We start from the raw sequence: 6,000 nt of genomic DNA on the forward strand, positions 1-6,000 counted from the left end.
TGCAGACGATGAACGTCTGGCAAGGAAGATTAGCCTCGCAGCTGCATTCAAAATGGATTGTAGTGGTGAGAGCCTATGTTTGGGAAGACCGGTCAGGAGACTATTAAAATAATCAATGCGGGAGATAATGAGAGCATGGATTAGAGTTTTTGCTGTGTCTTGTGTAAGATAAGGGCGTATTTTGGATATGTTTCTTAGATGTATGTAACATGATCTTGAGACAGATTGAATGTGGGTAACAAAGGACAGTTCAGAGTCAAGAATGACACCTAGACAGCGAGCTTGTGGGGTAGGGGTGATTGCAGAGTTCTCAACAGTGATAGAGATATCAGGTTGGAAACTACTATTGGCCGGTGGAAATATAATTAATTCTGTTTTGGAAATATTAAGTTTGAGGTGGCGAGATGTCATCCAAGATGAAATGGCAGAAAGGCATTCAGTGACACGGCCCAATACAGATGGTGACAAATCAGGGGAGGATAGGTAGATTTGAGTATCATCCGCATACAGATGGTACTGAAATCCGAAAGAGTTGATTAGTTTGCCAAGAGATGTGGTATAGATAGAGAAAAGCAGAGGACCTAGGACTGAGCCTTGCGGTACTCCAACTGAGAGAGGTAGCGAAGGAGAGGTGGAATCAGAGAAACGAACACTGAAGGAGCGATTAGATAGGTAGGATAAGAACCAAGAAAGGGCTGTGTCCTGAATACCTAGGGATTGTAGGGTCCTCCTACTAGTATATATATACTACATGCAGCACAGATATGGAGCGTTTTTCAGGCAGAGAACGTATAATACTGGTGGTCACTGGTCAGCAAAACTCTGCACTGTCCTCCTACTATATAATACTGCTGGTCCCCAGTCCCCACAATAAAGCAATTAGCACACTGAGCACAGATATTTGCAGCACACTGAGCACAGATATTTGCAGCACAATTTGCAGCCCGCTGAACATAGAAACTGAGAGGACGCCAGCCACGTCGTCTCACGATCATCTCCAATGCACGAGTGAAAAATGGCGGCGACGCGCACCTCCTTATATAGAATACGAATCTCGCGAGAATCCGACCGCGGGATGATGACGTTAACCGAGCAAGGCGGGAGGATCCGAGTTGCTCGGACCCGTGCAAAAAAAGGTGAAGTTCGGGCGGGTTCGGATCCCGAGGATCCGAACCCGCTCATCACTACTTCAGTTGCAGTCTTTTCGAACCCCCCCCCCCCCCCCCCAAAAAAAAAGGGGGTAAAGGTAGGGGAAAAGGAAATAAAGCCCACAGTGTCTCACAGGAGCAGAAATCAACCTCTGCTTATACCAAATCTTCAGCATGACACTGGGGCTCCCTTGCGGTAGTCCGCTCAGGTAGGGGCACGTCTGAAACTCTTCAGTCAGTTCTGGGTTCAATCTGGCCTAGACACGTGGGCCGTACAAAGAGAGTCCCACGGGTATAAACTGGAGTTTCATGACATTTCCCCAGGCCGTATTTTCGAATCGACCTTACCAGCTTCTGTCCCGGATAGGGAAGTGGTAGCAGCAGCAATACAGTGATTGTGCCAGGATCAAGTCATTGTCCTGGTTCCCTTGCCTCAACAAGAAGAAAGGTTTTTATTCAAGCCTATTTGTAGTTCCGAAGCCGCACGGCTCGGTCAGACCATTTCTAAACCTGAAAAATCCGAATCTCTACCTGCAAAGGTCCAAGTTTAAGATGGAATCTCTGAGGGCAGTAATTTCCAGTCTGGAGGAGGGGGAATTCATAGTGTCGGTGGACAGATGCCTACTTACATGTTCCCATTTATCCTCCGCATCAAGCTTATCTGAGATTCGCTCGCAGTACAGGATTGTCATTATCAGTTTCAGACGTTGCCATTCGGACTCTCCACGGCACCGAGGGTATTCACCAAAGTAATGGCGGAGACGATGGTCCTCCTTCGACTGCAAGTAGTCAATATAATTCCTTATCTGGACGATCTCCTGATAAAAGCGAGGTCCAGGGGAAAGTTGATGCAGAACATTGCACTCTCCCTGACAATACTCCAACGTCACAGTTGGATCATAAATTTTCCAAAGTCACAATTGGAACCGATGACAAGATTGTCTTTCTCATATGTCCTAGAGAATGCTGGGGACTCCGTAAGGACCATGGGGTATAGACGGGATCTGCAGGAGACATGGGCACACTATAAGACTTTGAATGGGTGTGAACTGGCTCCTCCCTCTATGCCCCTCCTCCAGACCTCAGTTAGATTCTGTGCCCAGGAGTGACTAGACACACACTAGGGGAGCTCTCCTGAGTTTCTCTTAAAGACTTTATTGTTAGGTTTTTTATTTTCAGAGAGACCTGCCGGCTACAGGCTCCCTGCATCGTGGGACTGAGGGGAGAGAAGTCAGACCTACTTCTTCTTCGTTCAAAGGCTCTGCTTCTTAGGCTACTGGACACCATTAGCTCCAGAGGGTTCGATCACTTGGTGCGCCTAGCTGCTTGTTCCTGGAGCCGCGACGTCACCCCCCTCACAGAAAAAGAAGCCGGGTGAGTATTTAGAAGAACAGAAGACTTCAGTGACGGCAGAAGACTTCAGTAACGGAGGTACAGCGCAGCGGTCGCGCTGCGCTTCCATGCTCCCACACACCAACGGCACTCACAGGGTGCAGGGCGCTGGGGGGGGGAGCGCCCTGGGCAGCAAGTTACTGAGGGTCTAGAAAATACAGCTGGCATGAGAAGCATATTCGGTGCCCGGGCACCGTGTACGATACCCCTGCCAGTGTAAAGCAGCGGTCGCGCTGCGCGCCATTGCTCCCACACACCAATGGCTTTACAAGGGTGCAGGGCGCAGGGGGGGGGGGGGGGGGGGCCTGGGCAGCAATATATACCTCATTGAGTGTGGTAAGACAGGTATACAGTGCGTAGACACTGTATACGTACCCCCGCCAGCATTCTAAGCTATATTAATAGCGGGGCTGAAGCGCGCCGTTAAGGGGCGGGGCTTAGCCCTCACAACGGGTTTCAGCGCCATTTTCTCCATGTCCCCGCCAAAAGCAATGTACAGTGCAATCGAGGGGGGGCACAGTGTTTTAGTGCTATATAGAGAAAGATATAGCACTATTTTTAGATAATGGGCATGTAATCATTGTTGTGCATATATCTCTGTGTATTCCCTGTCAGATATACCCACTATATCTTTTTAGTCCACATATGTCGACTCGACATGCATGAGTGCTCTGTCACAAACACCTGTGGGGTTTACTGTCGACATCGCCGACGCCTGTTGGTACTTCATTCACTAGATGCAGTGTCAGCAGGTCGGTAGTAGTATGCTTGTAAAAAGTAAACACTGTATGGGAGACACAGTAGTGTGTGGGTGACCCTGTCGGCACCAACTGTTATTACTGGGGGTAAATTAACATGCTGTAACTGCCTTATACCTGTATATATATTTATATGTATATGTATGGTACGGTTCCAGGGGCCTTTAGCTCGAACACAGACATGGTAGTATATGTGGGGAAGTGTTATTAAAATTATATATGTATACTTCCCGTGGACCCCTCGGGGTCGCTAGAATGTTATTTTGCCTGGTTATTAATCCCTACTGTCGACGAATACTGGGTTTTCTGTCGACCATAACGTTTCCTGGTAGATCAACAACTGGGGCATTCAGTACATGGTCATACACATTCAAAACACATTATTGTCACTAGGGACCTGACGGTGTCGGACAATCCACTTATATGTATGTTTTATATATATATATACATATATATATTTAGGATCTGTGTGTAATTGTGTATTACATTATGTATAGTCATATTATGATTGTTAATGAATGCGGAAGTAAAAGTATTCCTTCTCATGTGCTGGTCGCTCTGTTGATAAAGCTCTAGGTCGGCCGTGTCGAGATGGTCTCAGATCCTCTCAAGGAGTCCGAATGTTTATTCTTTTCCCGCCGCGGATAGAATACTGTGAAAGTCAACTCCTGGTCGACGAGAAGCCCTGTCACAACGGATCGTACACAGGAAGCTAAGTGATATTTTATTTTCTATGCTTTGGAGTTATTTGCATTACATACACATGGGGAAGTGGTTATATTCGGAATGGCATCCGATAGAATTACCCTAAAGAGAGAGGGGATGTTTCTTATGTTGATTCTTCTCTGTAACATTGCGGCAGGTTGCCGTGCGAATAGGTATGGCCGGGGGAATACTGAGGATAACTCCGACAGATACTGGAGTTTTTTCCTGGGACGGTGTACCGCTGTTTGGGGATGCCTCAGTTCAGTCAATCTCGGCGGATACCACTGGTAAGCCTAACTTCGTAAGTTAGATTCCCTCGCAAGGGTTGGTGACGCATTCTGTTGTGAGATGCAGTCATTTTAACCGGTTCCATACCGTTCTTGTTTCCTTTTCGGTGCAGATAGTGGAAGGTGAAAAGGTAAGAGTTCTGCAGCCTTGTTAAGTTCGCAGAAGTGGATGTCGTTTCTGTTTTACCACATCCACCGCATGTCGCTGGGTCTGCCCGGCTGGAGTCCACTCCGGTGGGAACTCGTCTACCACTTTTTAGTCAGTCCGGGAATGGACTTGGACCTGTGAGTAAATTATAGAATCCAAAGGGGAACATTCTGGCATTTACAGATGTCTCCCCTCACTGATTTTTTAAAATAAATCTTGCCATTCCCCTCTGGAAGGGGAGGTTGTACGCGACGCCATACGAGAGTTGCGTCAGTGTTCAGGGCATTGTCCTGCTGTCGCTGTAAAAAAATAATAATAAAGAATAACAAAGTTTTCTCCTTACGAAGTTGATACCTGGCTTGATATCCAGGATTGTCTTTGCTATTTCACCGGAGTGATGACAGTAGGATGGTATTCTTTCAATAGTAAGAGCCATTGTTATTCTGTACTGGAACACTCTCATGATTAAGGCGAAGTCAAGACACAAGTGGTGCAAATCGTTGTTTTCTATCTGACTGTCCTTCAACACAGGGGAAGGCTGTTGTTCCCAACGACGCAGACGTTGGTGGTGGGTATCACAGTGAATGGTTGAGTTCTGTGTGTTCCTGTGGAAAGAGGTCTGAGGATCCGGAGTCGGATCAGATTTGCAGTGACAATCCATCAATATGTTCCGTTGATGAAGAGGATCGGTGCGGCTTAAGAGGCCTTTTCGGTGAGCAGGTCAAATGCCAGAGTGGTTTTCACGGGGCCAGTTGGAAATGTGGTCCGGGTCTCACCTGCGCATGCACCGGAATATAATCCTAATGGCCAGGTTTTCACTCCTATGGTGTCGGCTCAGTTCTCACCTCCTAGAGGGACGAAGGTTCGGAATCTAGGATGAGATCCTGGTGTCCATGCATGCAGATCTCCGAGACTGGGGAGCAGTCCTTGCAAGGAAAGTATTTCCAGAGGAAAAGGTCAAGCTGGGAAGCTTGTCTGCAATAATCTTTCTTGAATTAAGAGCTATTTTCAATGAACATATGCTTCTTGATCTGCCCGTGTTAATTCTGTCGGACGACTTGACAGCAGTGGTGTAAGTAAGCCGCTAGGGCGGAACAAGGAGAAAGGCGGCAATGGCAGATGCCGAAAAAGTTTTCCGCTGGGTGGAAAGACTGGTAAACGCTATATTGGCAGTCTTCGTTCCGGATGTGAGCGACGGAGAAATAGATTCCTCTGCAGACGCGATCTCCACCCGGGAGAAATACAATCGTCATCGAGAAGTTTTCACTGAAGCGACAAGTCTTTGAGGAGTGCTTCAATTGGACATGTTGGCATCTCGCCTCAACGAGAGATCTCAGTGATATTGTTCCAGGTCAGGGGACACTTAAGCTATAGCAGTGGACGTCCTCGGGACACCTTGGGTGTTTTCAGTCGGTCTATGTGTCCCCTCCGTTTTCACTCTTCTGAAGGTGATAAACGTAAGAAGAACAGAGGTTCAGGCGATCCTCAGTGTTCCGGTCTAAACAAGGAGGGCTTGGTATCCAGTTCTTCAGTATTTACTCATAGAGGATCCCTGGCCTCTT

The sequence above is a fragment of the Pseudophryne corroboree genome, chromosome 6, assembly GCF_028390025.1.
Source record: "Pseudophryne corroboree isolate aPseCor3 chromosome 6, aPseCor3.hap2, whole genome shotgun sequence".
Classification (NCBI taxonomy): Eukaryota; Metazoa; Chordata; class Amphibia; order Anura; family Myobatrachidae; genus Pseudophryne; species Pseudophryne corroboree.